This window comes from Actinia tenebrosa, unplaced genomic scaffold, assembly GCF_029948245.1.
Source record: "Actinia tenebrosa isolate PJP-AT-01 unplaced genomic scaffold, QUT_ActTen_1.0 PGA_scaffold10__47_contigs__length_13832649, whole genome shotgun sequence".
Classification (NCBI taxonomy): domain Eukaryota; kingdom Metazoa; phylum Cnidaria; class Anthozoa; order Actiniaria; family Actiniidae; genus Actinia; species Actinia tenebrosa.
In genome coordinates this window covers 7,216,436-7,231,590 of record NW_028292570.1, presented here as the reverse complement: position 1 = coordinate 7,231,590, position 15,155 = coordinate 7,216,436, and positions in this window count along the sequence as shown.

Sequence of the window (15,155 nt, the reverse complement as noted above, 5' to 3'; positions counted from 1 at the left end):
GCCCGGTGTGTGTTCGGAGGTGTTGCTGCATATTTGAGTTCTGTGCAAATGCTTTGCCACAAGAACACTTAAATGGTTTTTCCCCGGTGTGTATTCGGATATGGCTTCTCAAATCCCATTTCTGTGTAAATGCTTTGTCACAATAAGAACACTTGAATGGTTTTTCCCCGGTGTGTATTTGGACATGCCTTTTTAAAGTCCATTTATTTGCGAATGATTTGCTGCAATGAGAACACTTAATTGATTTTTCCCCGGTGTGTATTCGGATATGACTGTACATATTTGAGTTTTGTGAAAATGCTTTGTCACAGTAAGAACACTTGAATGGCTTTTCCCCGGTGTGTATTCGGATATGGCTTCTCAAATCCCATTTATGAGCGAATGCTTTGTCACAATAAGAACACTTGAATGATTTTCCCCTGGTGTGTATTCGGACGTGGTGATACAGTTCTGTGCGCTGTTCAAAGGTATTGTCACAATGGCTACACTTTAATGGTTTTTCACCAGTATGTGTTTGGAAATGCACCTCCAAACGATATTGAGTTTTGCCACACAACGTACAAATGAAACTTTCTTGTTTCTTTTCGGTATTTTCTGAAAATGAGTCATTGTTTTCATGAAACATGCCTTCTTCGATGTTTGACCTCTCAGCCGGTTTTAACAACTTATACCTTTCAGCGATTCTTTGTTTCGCTGAATCTATTACACAGATTGGCTCGCTGCTATTTATTTTGTCTATTGTCTCATTACCTTTGTTACCTTCGTTGCAATAAGCGGTGGCTATCTCATAGCTTCCACAAAACAAACCATCTGTGTTTGAGCAGTCATCTTCCGTCCCGTCGTTTAGCTCGGACAACATATCTTCAACTTCCTTATAATACAAGTCATAAAGGTCTTGTTTTTCATCTTGATTTTGTTTTCCGTGTTGGTTTGGACATATGTCCGCATTTTCCAAGACCTTTATGTCGTCTTGATCAGATTGTACTGTAATATTACTGACAACCATATCGTCTATGTCGTCTAACTTGCTGCTGGTAGCAATACATGGAGCGTCAGATACTTCCAAATTTCCTTTCTTCTCATGTAGTGTTGCAGTCGTCTCTACTTTATTGGGAAAACGAATGTTATTCGAAAAGTCTGGACTTTTTGTGTGCTCATCATCAACATAATAATCATCTACGCGGATATCAACTTTTTTCGACCAATTTTCCTGAATATTTGATTTTTCATTTACCGTCAAAATGCAATCATTGTTAAAAACATAAGTTTTGGAAGGTATAATCGCACTGTAGGATGAATTCAACTGTAGAGACATGATGTACAGAGGGCTTTCCTTTATAAATCTGGGGGGAAAAGAAGGATATTACTAAACTAAGGGGTTCGTTTAAAGGGAACGAAGAAAAAAATGTACACCTTATTATGAAATGCAAAACTTGGCCGACCTTTACAAAGAAACAAATCAGTGCTAGCGACGGAGCAAGCAGGTACTAATAAAGAAACCAATTAATATAAGACAACCGTAGGTCAGGGAGGAGAACTCTAAGACAGTACTAAAATATAGAAGTGCAATAGGTAGTGTTTGACTTTACAGGTTTGAACTGAAGTGATCATACTAAAAATACATAATCATATGGTCCCAAAAACATCTCGAATGAAACAAGGAATGTACAGAAAAAAGGAACAACGAAACGAAAACAACACATAGAACACAGGAAGTCTATTATAAAATAAACTTAACGGCTAAAAACAATTATTAAGGGCTGTAGAAAGAAATTAAAAAGAAGCACGAAAAGCTCGCAAAGAGACTCTGCGATAAACTAGGAGAACCGAAGAAAACCCCAGAGAAAAGCATTGCACAAATACCACAAACGGAGTAAAACCATGCACAATAAGGGTTCGCCAAACGAATAAATAAATTATGTTGACTATGTTTTCTCAACATTTTCTAAATCGTTTGAAAATTTCCCAATAAAAAGTTCCGTGTACAGCTCGAACCTACCAATTTGACGTCCTATTGCAAACTAGTATAAATGGAAACTTTCAACAATCGTTCATTGACATTTTCTTCAATTCTATAAACCAAGCCTTAAAGTAAAGTTCCTAATGCATCTCCATGAATACGCTAAGAGTTTATGAGGACTTACCTGTTTATAAAAATCAACACTCCTTCAAGTCAGCTAGCTTAATCCATTTATTGTCTTTTGAAGAAAGTACCTCTTTTAAATTGCAATCCTTATTCTTTCTGATAGTCAAAATGGTTGCTAAGGCCGTACGTCAGTAAAGTTACCCTCTTTTACTCCGACGAAAGACTAACTTCCGAAGCGAGGAGGTTTAAGATTCCTTCTTATTCATTTGCTGATTCCAACCGTCGTCTTTTAAGCTTAAAATGGCATTGAAGGAAACGCTGTGTTTTGTAATGTCTATGTGGGGAATTGCCCATTCACCACGACCTAAGTCAACTCGTTATGTGTCTAGTCAACTCGAGTCAAGTAAATCAACTCGTCAAAATCTTTGTCAATCGACTCGTCTTTTCGAAAATTCAAGTCATGAATAAATTAATTAGACTTCAGTGTAATATTGATGTTTATATAGAATATATAATATAGTAGTTGTCATGACTTCATAATAGCAAAAGCTGACGCGGTTGGAAACGGCTAACTTGAGGGTTTCCAGATTGAGCTAATATAAGAGTGTTTTACGGTTCGAATACATTATACTTCTTCAATATTTAGGCGTTTGGTATTTGGCGCACATCAGTTACACCTGTAAATTAAAAAGAAAATATCACGCGCATGATTTAATACCAGCCTAATTCGTTTATGGAAGGTAGGGTGATCCTTAGCAGCATGATAAATAAAGACTCTAATATTGTATAATAAAAAAAAATTTGAGTTAATATAACGGTTTTTTAACGGTTCGAATAACTTGTACTTTTTCAGTATTTAGGCGTTTGGTACTTGGTGTAAATCAGTTACGTAGAGCTGTAATTAAAGAGAGCGTTTATGAAAGGTGCTTCTTAACAGCATGATAAATAAAGGCTTTTGTATTGGCTTTTGTGAAAAACTCAACTTCCTCCTTTTGTGAAAATCCAATGCAAAAATCCAACTTTTCTATTCGTTATCTTCCTTTTTCAAGTAGAAATTTGTTGTGATCTTTTTTATAGTGGGATGAAATAAATTCATTCTAGGTATACTGGTTTCCAATTATCAAGTTTATTGTCCACCAATACTCAATTTTTCGTTTGTGATTTTGGTCTCACTTGGTCGCGTGTGACTGGGAATCGCAGTAAGGACAAATCAACGCTATAAAAAAGACCTGAAAACTGGTTTAAAAAATGGTAGGCAAAATATAATCTTACTTTTACTTCTTTTACATAACGATCGATGTTTGGTATTCATATGAAGAATCTTGTTTTTATATGAACCGTATTTTACCTCAATGAAAATAGAAAAATAAATAATCCTGAGATGAAATTCCTCCGAAAATGTCTCGATAATACTTGAGTTGCGACCTACAAGTTACTTGTTTTTATTTCAATGATTTAGCTTTGTTTGCCTCTTCCAAATGGAGCACAAATTAACTATTTTGTTATGACTTTAACACTTGAACTTCTTCATGTTGCCATGCAGGGCTTCGAATTCCTCCTATTTATATTTATTTTTGAACCAAAACTTTCCAGTGCTTACTCGTAAGAATAAGTAGTTTTGAAGCTTCTTTGCACAGTTTTTGATTTGAATGTCGTCAACTCAAAAACCAGTTTTTATCGGTTGTTTGATTTCGTGACCCTGTCGCAGGTTTTGATTGGCTAGCAGACAAAATATAGTAAAACTGGTTTTCCTTGGAATCGTGATCGACCTTGCATCATCTGCAAAGAACTGCAGAGTGATGACTGAATCGTTGAAAAGCAGCTGCAAAACGAAGCGTTTTTAATGCTTAAAAGCTACGTAAATCATAAAATTGAACCCGACATATACCGGGAGCAAAAAAAAAGGCCTTATCATTTGAAAAGGAAGACCTTTGTTTACTTTGTATTGGTTCTTTTGAAAAATTCAACCTGCTTCTTTTGTGAAAAATCTAACTTCCTCCTCTTATGAAAAAATTTAACTTCCTCCTCAGTTTTGTGAAAAAATCCAGCCTTCTCTTTTATAAAACATATAACTTTTCCTTTCGTAAAAAATTCAACTTCTACTTTGTGATAAATCTAGCTTTCCCTTTTGAGAAAAAAAAAACAACTTTCCGTTTCGAGAAAAAAATTCACTCTCTACTCTTCTGACATAGAAATCTATATTTATTTCTTCACTTCTTTCATGTCACTATTTTATAGTGCGATAAAATACAAAATATATTAATTTAAAATACAATAAATGAAAATGGTTTCCAATTTTTAAAATTTCAGAATCACATAAAGATTGGAAGTTTTATTATAAAATTGCCATTTTCAATTCCAAATGCTTACGTTTTATGCTACGGACGTAGTTTTCATAGCTCTTATTAACCGAGTGCGAGGTCCGTACCGTAAGTTATGGACCGAGTTTTTTCCACTGCCTTATGGCCCAAGCGCGTAGCGCGCGGGCCATAAAAAAGTGGAAAAAACGAGGATCCATAACTTACGGTACGGACCGAGCAAACGAGGTTAATAAGATATTTATTATATGGCAAGGCATTGAGATCAAAAAGAGGCGAAGCAACAAAAAGTAAAGTTGACAGCGCATGTCAAACGAGAACTGCATTGGAAAGGCTTCCTGTACGTGCCAAAAGTCATGTAGTGTTTGAGTCGCTCAAAAGCCGAAGTTTTAGTTTACTTTGAAAGAATTTAGCTAAAGTTTAAAGTTTTCTGAAATACTAGTTAACAAAAGTGAGGCTTTATTTTGCAAAACATATAAATGCAAAGCAAAAAAGGCATCAAAAGAAGACCTCAAGAACTCAACATGAGATTGAGAAGAAAACTGTCGTACTTCAAACTGCAAGATATTCACAACCAAGATGAAAAATACTACAGCCTTCCGCTTGTTTTCCCGTCTTTTATTGAGAAAAAAACTCAAAAACTGTCTCCAGAAATGAATGAGAAGCTTTGGAAAATTACGGCTGGCTGAACATGGATAGTTTTCGTCAATTTTCAACGTTTTGACTGTTTGAAGCAGGCCGCCATATGTACAATGGCTGAAGTCATGAAGAAGGCACACTTTCGACTCAATTAAAAAAGGTACTGCCAACTCTCCTGTCTAAAAATACATTCAAATTCAAGTGGGGGTGAAATATTACTGAAATATGGACATGCTTCAAGAGCGGATGAGCCTAGAAAACTGCTTAAAACGTTTACGACAGAAACTACTGGCTTCTTCACCCGATCGATTCAGATAAGTTCAAACTGGACGTTGTTAGCTCACTGAAATAACAAATTTACGTTAATTCTACTCGTAAACCTATCTTTATTTCATTTACTGAATTAGCCGCTGTTCACCACCCTTTAGATCGTAGTTTGACATAGTTTTAGCTTTAGCATAGTTAGTTTTTCTAGTTTTTTTCTAGTCGTACAAAATCGCTCAACTAGTGCCGTGTAGAGCCTTGATATAAAAGAGTTTCGCTTGTATGAAAGAGTTGTCGCTTGTTTGATAAGTTTTACATTAAATGCCAGTGACTTTCAGTTATCTCTAATTATTTATTGAAGGTTTTCCGACGATTTTCATCCACAAATATATTTTTTTTGATAAAGATTTGAATGTTTTAAAAGATCATAAGTACGTAGACTCAGTGAACCATTTCATTTTTCGGTCCGTACCGTAAGTTATGGACCGCAAATTGACCAATAATAGCGCGTGAAATTACCTTGCCATATAATAAAGAACTTTATTTAATCCCATTACATAGTTCTTTTTCTCTGCTTCTCTTGCATGTAGTTTTCTTAAATTATTTCAAAAATAAAAACGTAAAACTTGGAAAAAACTAAGCTTCCGGGTCTTTTTACTGCTTGGCCGCCATTTTGAATTCGAAGTTCTGCGTCCTTAGCCTCGTTATGATGACTCACACTAAATTTGCTCATAGTATTTAAGAGATATCTTTGGAAAACGCTATAAAGATGATCTGATACCGGTACCATGCCTTATCTTCAGGGCCTGTCATAAAACATTGCACGCAACTCCTCTCAGATATAATTATAAGTTTTACACTCTATCAGAATTAGGGCGATACCTAAGCACGCGAAGCATTTACGGCTATGCCCGAGATTTCGGCCCCAACATCGTCTGTTCTTCTTCTTTCTCCTTTTCAACCAAATAAAAAAGGTTGAACAATTTTACCCAGGGTTCTACACAACGGCATTCACACAATAGGCCATAACTTTACCAATTCATGTTTCTGTTAATTCGTCGTGCAAGATTGTTTATCAGGTTGATAAGATTTTATTATACCATAGCCACGATATAACGCGCGCTTTGATTGGTTAATTAACATGCGTGAGCGTGCATCAAGAAAGGGATAGTACAAGCTGATGTGATTGAGTAGAGTGTGCTATGTAATGAAGATTTCATTAGAACAAAATTTGGATATAAGCACGCTAGGCATAAACCATTCTTTAAATGTTAAATTTTTATTAAGGCGATTCTGAATTTGGTCTGGTTTAAAAAACCAAAATTCCTAAAATACTACTAATGGTACAAATACAAGTGAAAAACATAACGTGCTTAATTTCACACCCTATTTTCGAGATTAGATAAGCACAATGGTTTATTAAGATTTTCTCACCTTAACATTAAATAGTGTATTCCATATTGTGGCTCTTGTTTCACTGTAACTAATAATACTTACAAATATTATAAGAAGATTTTCCCTTTCTTTTTTAGTGGCCATAAATTTGTCTTTTTGTTTCGAGTGGAACTAGGGTCGATTTTTGGTATTCTGCTGTACAGTACACATTGCGAGAGCAAGTGAAAATTCAAAAAGAACAACTTGTTTATAATGCATGTATGCAGGAAAAAGAAACTTGTTAAATAAACAAAAGTGTCAAGAGACATGTTGGATGTTGCTAAAACAGGGATTGGGGAATGGGAAGAGCGATCAGCAGTATTACTATACCATTTAAAAGTCATGGCGTCCATAATCAAACCAAAAATTCTTAGTCGTTTGTATTTGCCATAAAAATGTTCGATAAAAAGAAGAGTGATATTCAGCAAATATCAATTTCAGTATTTAGATTCATATTATAACATGATATAGGTCAGTGGAAATTTGATAAATCGTCTAGATCTGCATGCGTCGTAATTACAAAATTATCCCACGAAACTCAGGCTAAGAGTATCATCAATGTATAATGTCTTTTTCCTACACCTGATACAAACTCATGAAAAAAAAAAAACACAATTCATTTGCTCTGTGGGGTTTCTCTGCCCATATGGCAAAGTTTTAAAATCATAATACATATAAATTATAGTTAAATAACTTCAAACAATGCACGCCTGACCATAGAAAATAAAGTTCTTGAAAATTCAAAAATTCGTTCTAAAAATTATATTTTTTATTATTACATTTATTTCAATAAGGACAATACCTCCAGACATAAAGCCGAAGGGCATTATGGCAGCGCGAAGCATATACGGCTATGCCCGAGATTTCGGTCCCGAAACTGCTTTCCATAATGACTGATCAGGGAGCTCGGCCGAAGCCTAAGGGAAAGGTTAGTCGGCCCCTAAGCATGTAAGATTAGCCCCTTACTATAACCAGCCAATAAAAAATTGTTTCTTCGATTACAACGTTCCTATAGTTGCTTTATTCCATGTGGGATGAATGGGAATGCATTTGAGGCTTTTGCTTTAAGAAGTTATTCATGCGCAGTATACAATCCAATGAGCATCGAGAAATTATTGAACCTGACGAGCCAAGAAGCAAGAAGATAAATATTCGAGATGAAAATGTTAAGAATACACCTACTTGCAAGAAGGTTGTCATACAAGAATAGAACATTTGTAATTTAGTAAATTTACCGATTAGGAATAAATTATCACCGAAGTCAGACTGGCGTCAACCCAAGCACAATCCCTAGACAAGTTGGAGTTACAAACCCTAACACGATCAAGTTGGGGTTAGAAACCCTTGCACAAACGTCAGACAAGTTGGGGCTAGAAACCCTAGCACAAACCCTTGCCAAGTTAGGGTTAGAAACCCTAGCACAAACCTTAGCCAAGTTAGGGTTAGAAACCCTAGCACAAACCCTAGACAAGTTGGGGTTAGAAACCCTAGCAGCACAAACACTAGTCAAGTTTATGGTTAAAAACCCTAGAACCAACCCTAGCCAAGGTAGATTTAGCAAGCCTAGCATGCACGTGCCTACAAATAAAAAACATGAATTAATTCATTATTTATATTGGTAGGCTCATAAAAAGGTTATAAACCTTGTTGGATCGCCTCCAAATTGCCATGGCGCGTGGTTAAGATTTTCCATGAAATTCTATTACAGCTGATGTCACAGGTTTTCACACGATCTTCAAAACACAGGAAAGCCAAGCAATGTACCTGTACAGTATTACAAAAGAATGTTTGTGGAATTGTAAATCGCATACTGGATTATTTATAGTAATTGTTTTAGTTAGTTCACCAAGTATTGCTGTTCTTTGTCTATGTACGCGATTTGGAGCCAATCCGATTAGTTTTATAGCCGTTTTACGAGTCTACCAATAACCCTTTTGAGAAGGGTCCATTACTTTCTACTTTCGCGTTATGACTTTTTTGTGCAAATCGTGTTTCCTTCTCACCCCATCTTTTTTTCGAAAACTTGTCAGTCAAGATGGTAATATTCACATAAAAAAGGTATTATAAATAATCGATTGTACACTAGTCAGTCATGTTGGATCAAATGACAACGGGCAAAATGCTGCGACATTTCCGGGATTTTAAGTTGCTTGAGTAACCCGCGAGATTCAAAATTCTTTATGAATACGAGTGATAATAACAAAGAACAAGAGTTAAGAACGCGCGCTTTTCATCATATTTAGGTCACGATTCGTTATTTTGACAAAGTGTAAAAGAAGCGATTTTGAAAAATAGGAGATGGGCTTTTATATTTACCCAAAGTTTTTTAATTCCTTCGGAAAATATATCCTTTGAACCTCAAACATTTGGAGTTTCACAGATCTGAAGTATGTGGTTTATTTTCAGAAAGCGCTTACATCTCGAATATAAGATTTTTGGCTTCTCTAAAAGTGGAAAATCAAAGATAAAGACATATTAAAGATGCAGTGTGCTAAATTTAAACCGTATCACACAAACAAAAGACGAGTCCACTATTTTTATGTTGAAGAAACGCTGATAACAAAATTGTATTCTTTTTTTATGTATTCGTTGACAAATCTCCTGATATATTTGTACAATATTCATCTTGAATATTTATCTTTTTGCTTCGTGGCTCGTCAGGCTCAATAATTTCTCGATGCTCATTGGTATGTATACTGCGCATGACTAACGTCTTTAAACAAAATTCCCAAATGCATTCCCTTTCATCCCACATGGAATAAAGCAACTATAGAAACGTCGTCATCAAAGAATTAATATTTGTTTCGCTGGTCATAGTAAGGGGTTAATCTTACACGGTTTAGGGGCCGACTAACCTCTCCCTTAGGCTTCGGCCGAGCTCCCTGATCAGTCATTATGGATAGCGGTGTCGGGGCCGAAATCTCCGGCATAGCCGTAAATGCTTCGCGCTGCCATACTGCGCTTCGGCACTACGTCTGGAGGTATGGTCCTAATTAATTAACAATCATTTGAGAGAAGTTGAGTGCAATATTTTATGATAGGATATAATGATAGTTCATGGCAATGTGTGTTAATGCTCGTTTGACAGCAAAAAGGTCGTGCATAAAAGTATGCGAATACATTTGCGCGTTGCGCTGTAAACATCCTCTTTATTTTTTGTTATTTTTTTATTTTTTTATTTTTTTATTATTATTATTTTTTTTTTTTTTTTGGATACGGCTAGAAGCAAAGTTGAAAACCTTTTGACGGTAAAGCAACCGAAAGTTTAGCGTCTTTTTCTATTTTAGGCAACGTTCCCTAATTTCAACTTTCGTGTCAAGTCCTTGAAGCATCTGTAATATTTTTTATGCAACTGAGTTTTTCTTTGCATGTTAATTTGCATATACCTAGTACGAGTCCTTCGTTTGCAACCTTTAAAATTGTCTGCCGGGTTTTTTTTTTTTTTTTAGCATTTTTTTAATTTTAATCTTTTTTTTTTTTTTTTTTTTTTTTTTCCCGTTTTTAGCATTTTTAACCATTTCTGAGACAAAAAAAGCGCAATCCTGAAATTCTAAATTCTAAGAAAGTCTGGCCTGTTGCTATGGCAGCTACTATAATCTGATTGCTTAATTCTCATTCCTAATCCATTGTTTTCTAGCCAATCAAAAGCGCACTGGTATGATTTTTACTGATTTTTCATTTTTTTGCAATGGTGTTACAAGCCTATTACAGTTGAACTGCACTGCTTACAGCAAATCAACTTCCATATTTTTTTCATAGCGAAAACACCCGGTCACCTGCATAGCCACTAAATTTTCCAATAGTTGCGTTCCCCCTTCAGCATCTCATAATGTCTTAATTAACTGACAATAGAATTCAAGATTGCCGACATATCTGTCAAAACTCTATATGTTCTCGATTTGTCCTTGTGTCTTACCGGTATTCATTAAATATAAAACATTCTAGCAAAAAACTAAAAAAATTCTATCGAAAACAATACTCTATAGCTAAAGAGTTAGTGGAGAGGACCCGTGAGGATCTGGGACGAAACTGCAGAATGACGGCTGCGGAAGAGAATATATATAAGAGGAATTAAATTACTTAAATGAATTAAGGAGGTTAATAAAATTATTTCGTTAGCCACTTTTTTAAAATGTTCATTGCGATGTTAAAATCAAGGTTGATATAAAAACCTAAAACTCTTCGTATGGATAACTAAACGTCGTTAGGTAATTCAAGCGTAAAAAAAATCGGCCATCTGAAACTTTGTCGAATAATTTTTCAGGAAAAAAACTAGCTCGTAGGGTGGTTGGTGGCGAGGTTCATTGTGTACATGCGACCAAATTCCTATGTGGGAGAGTATTAGGGTCGTCGAAAATAAAGACTCGCTAAGAAAACGATGTATTGCTGGTTTTTAACGATATTAGAGAGTTTTAGATTGACTTTTTTTTCTCCCCGCAAACGGCAAACGTGACCACGTTTTCATCGTTTTTCTGTATTTTACTTTACCTCTAGGAAACTTTCTCACCACACACAAATATTTTTTTGCTTTTCTACTGCTTGGATTTTTTTGATATTCGTTTTTAGTATTTTAAAAGAATTTTTCACTGGTCAGCACTATTAGACAGTAAAGTTTATACATGCCATCTCCTGGCCCCGGGAGGGGGGGGGGGGGGGGTCCTCCCAGATATGGACTATACAGGGATGATCCGCGCTGAACAGGGTATGGTTTTTCAAGCTTCTTGTCATAAACAGGGTATGCAATTTCTCTCAAGTTCCAATTTTTTTCCTGAGTTTCCTGTCATATTCAGGGTTTCTCCTTTCGTATTGACCGAAACTGGTTACTATGGTGTTCAAAAAGCGAAATTCACAATAACAGTTCTCTAAAACTACAGCTCTTTTCGAAATGGAAACTTATACAAGTGCAGTATATCTATTGAACACTACGATGAAGGTATCAAACTATCATTGAACATTACGATGAAGGTATCAAACTGTCATTGCAACTCGAAACATAATAATTAAGGTAATCTACGATTAAGTCGTTGGAATCAAAATTTAAAATAAGCATTTTTGGCCTGAAATAAGTAATCGACAAATACGAAAATATTTCGAATTTTAGTTTAGCTACAATTTTACAGGAATAATCTTTAAGGTTAATTAATATTGGCTAATAAAGTATTTTTTTTGATATTTCGATGGAAAGTATTAAATGTCTTATATTTCTGCGCATTTTAAAAGGAGACAGTGACGTCATCTACCGGACACCAAACATAGCTATGATATATTTCTATTTTGTGGTCGAAATATCCAATACAGCCCTCAGCCGAACTTTACGATTCTTCACGATTCTTTACGATCAGTCAAGACGATATTTGCAAATAATCGTATGAAGCGATGTTATAGTGTTGAGTTTGTGACGTCACATACAGTTAAAAATTGTTAAAAGTACAATACTTCCCATCGAAATATCAAGAAAAAATGTAACATATACCAGTGTTTGTTAGACCCTCAACGTAAAGTTTGTTCCTTTGAAGTTTTAGCTAAACTGAAATTTCAGACGAATTTCGTGCACTCAAGAAGAATCTTTATACGCTATCTTTATTATATCTATTGTTTTCAATTTATATATGCCTTCTCAAAACAATTTTTGCTCGACAAAGCGAGTAGTGAAATGAGGTAAGCAAGCAGGGGAAATTAATCACCGACTAAATCTGATTCTGATACTTTAACTTAACTTAACTTAAACTCGTATAAAGTTTAATTCAGAATTTTAAAATCACAATAAGTTCACATCTTTTTGAAGAAACATTTCTTCTCAAACAGGACCCTGGTGGCAGCATGACGAGCTGGAGAGCCCATTTTACGGTAAACAGCATGTAGTCTTGGTTGCTACAGATAATAGTTAATCCGATTTCCGTGATGTCAAGATGACGAATGCCAGGCAAAAACATCATGAAGCATCTGTAAATATGCCTACACTCGATCTATTTAGAGTTATAAACCATGTCGCTCGGCTATGAAAGTCCCAATAAGACACCCAAAACATGATATACTTGTCATATAATCACTTATTACCTGTAGCATTAAAAATGCCAATGAAACAATTTGATTGAAATAAACATTTATGAAAATATATACCTTTAACCCGCTCCCAAAAGAACAACACCAGCAACACAAGCTAAGAACATTACGTACAAAACAGAAACAGAGTCACATCTATCACAAAACACAGAGATCTAAGTAAGCATACAAATTATACAGGTATACGAGTACCTAAGTATAAATGCGCCTACAGATCTATCACAAAACACAGTGATCTAAGTAAGCATACAAATTATACAGGTATACGAGTACCTAAGTATAAATGCGCCTACAGATCTATCACAAAACACAGTGATCTAAGTAAGCATACAAATTATACAGGTATACAAGTACCTAAGCATAAATGCTGCCTACAGATCTAAAATGCATGCGTTTCAAAAATTTATTATCATAATTTTATTACTCTTAATAACCAAATCAAGACTCAAATAAACTTATATGTACCTGGTGTTTATTTATAGTAGCACCTTTAAAATTCAGCTGTCTTGAATTACAGCAGTCAACGAAATGGAGCATACGTGGGTATAAATTTCTGTCACGTGATCTGCTATCTCCGCCCTCTCTTTATCACTTGGCACTATGGTAACATCGATTTACAGTTGGCACATGCTAATTGTCGGACTGTAGACTGCAACCCTACAGCAGACAGCCAGAAGACTTCTGTGTACTAGTGCGCAATTTTTCCATTTTGTCGCGCAGGAATCAAAAAAGCAGCAGTAAGGGGGACTCGCGGTCAATGTCAAAGATTTACGGGTTTTACAGGCGGTTTAAGGAAGGCGCCGGCAGCGGGAAATACCCGCGCGACAAGTCCTTACTGCTGCTGTGTTGGGAATCAAAGATATCGCAAACGGAGGTTAAGATATCCTTTACATATAGATGGACACCATCACAAGCATTCGAAATAAAACTGTGCGCCGACTGCGAACTCAGGTGTTGGATCGCCTGGATGCTGACTTTGCCTTCACAACATTTATGGAGGGAGATACGGACGAGACGATGACAGAAGAAAGGGCTGAAAGAATAATTAACTTAATACCCGAAGGTAACTACCGGTTGGAGCTAACGTTCATAAAGTATTTAGACGGCGAGTGGATGATAGAAAAGGGGCGCAATCCTATCAGGGCGTCTGGTAAGAAGGACCTGTTTGTCTTAAACGAAAACACACGCCCGGGAGCATTGGTAGGAATAGACAGGCTGTTCTACGAGGTTGCTTACCCTGTTACCGTAGTCATTTACGGTGCGTACAAGATAAAGACGCCAGACGTTAAGAAGTTGAAACCGATGCGACATCCCGGTAATTGCGTAGGGAAGTTAGTAAGAGAGTTCTTTGAAGACTCCTCTCGGGGCGGTAAACTGACTTTAAAGAGAAGAGAAGCCATCAGGAAATGGGAAAAAGATACTAATAGGACCGGAGGGTCGATAGACAACATCAAGAAGTTAGAAACGGCGCTGGAGAGGCGAATCCATGTGAAAGATATCACCGACGGCTTTATTTACTCCGGAACACACAAATATGGGGGCCGCGGTGCGCCTATAGTCATCTACCAGCACAATGGGCACGCCTGGCGCGAACTGCGGTTCCCAAGAAAGAAGGAAACGAAGGTCTATAAGAATTCTCCATTGGCAGAGTTAATCCATGAGAATTCCATTTGGTTGATGGATTCAGAAGGAAGTCAGTTTATGACGCAAGACGGCACTTTGTATCGACCCGAAATTGAACAACAGCGCATTCAAAGCGCCTGTGAGACCTTAGGGGAAGACTTCTCTGACGAGGTCCTTAGCAGTCGCAGCTTGGACTTCTTAGCCGCAAAGAAAAGAAATGGATGGAAACCTGCCCCAAAAGAGTTCGGAGACATAGCCAAAGCCTGTGTAGAACACGGTCACGGTGGTCTGTGGAACATGGAGTACGACAAAGATGAGTATGTGTCGCTGGATATGAAACACTGTTACCCTGCAAGTTTTAAAGGTCTAGGGGATTGTAAGGAATATTACGACCGTTACGGACATCCAGACTCCCAATTCTTCCGTGTGTCTCTAGATGGTCACTACGACTCCCCGGCAACGGGGTTTGTACGATTGATCTCTTGGAAATTAGCGTCGGGCCTGCATCCAATAATCTATGCGTGGTACGGAAAGCACCTGCAGGAGAAAGAATGGATACCGGTGCCCTTATTGAAGTTCTTTGAAGAGCGTAAGCTGCTCGAATACACAGCGCATGAAGCCATACTTTGTCATAGCGCCTTTACACAATGGCTCCCAGAGCATAACCCCACAGCGCGGATTGTTATAGGTAAATTCACACAGGGCGCTAAAGAAGGAGAAAAACATAT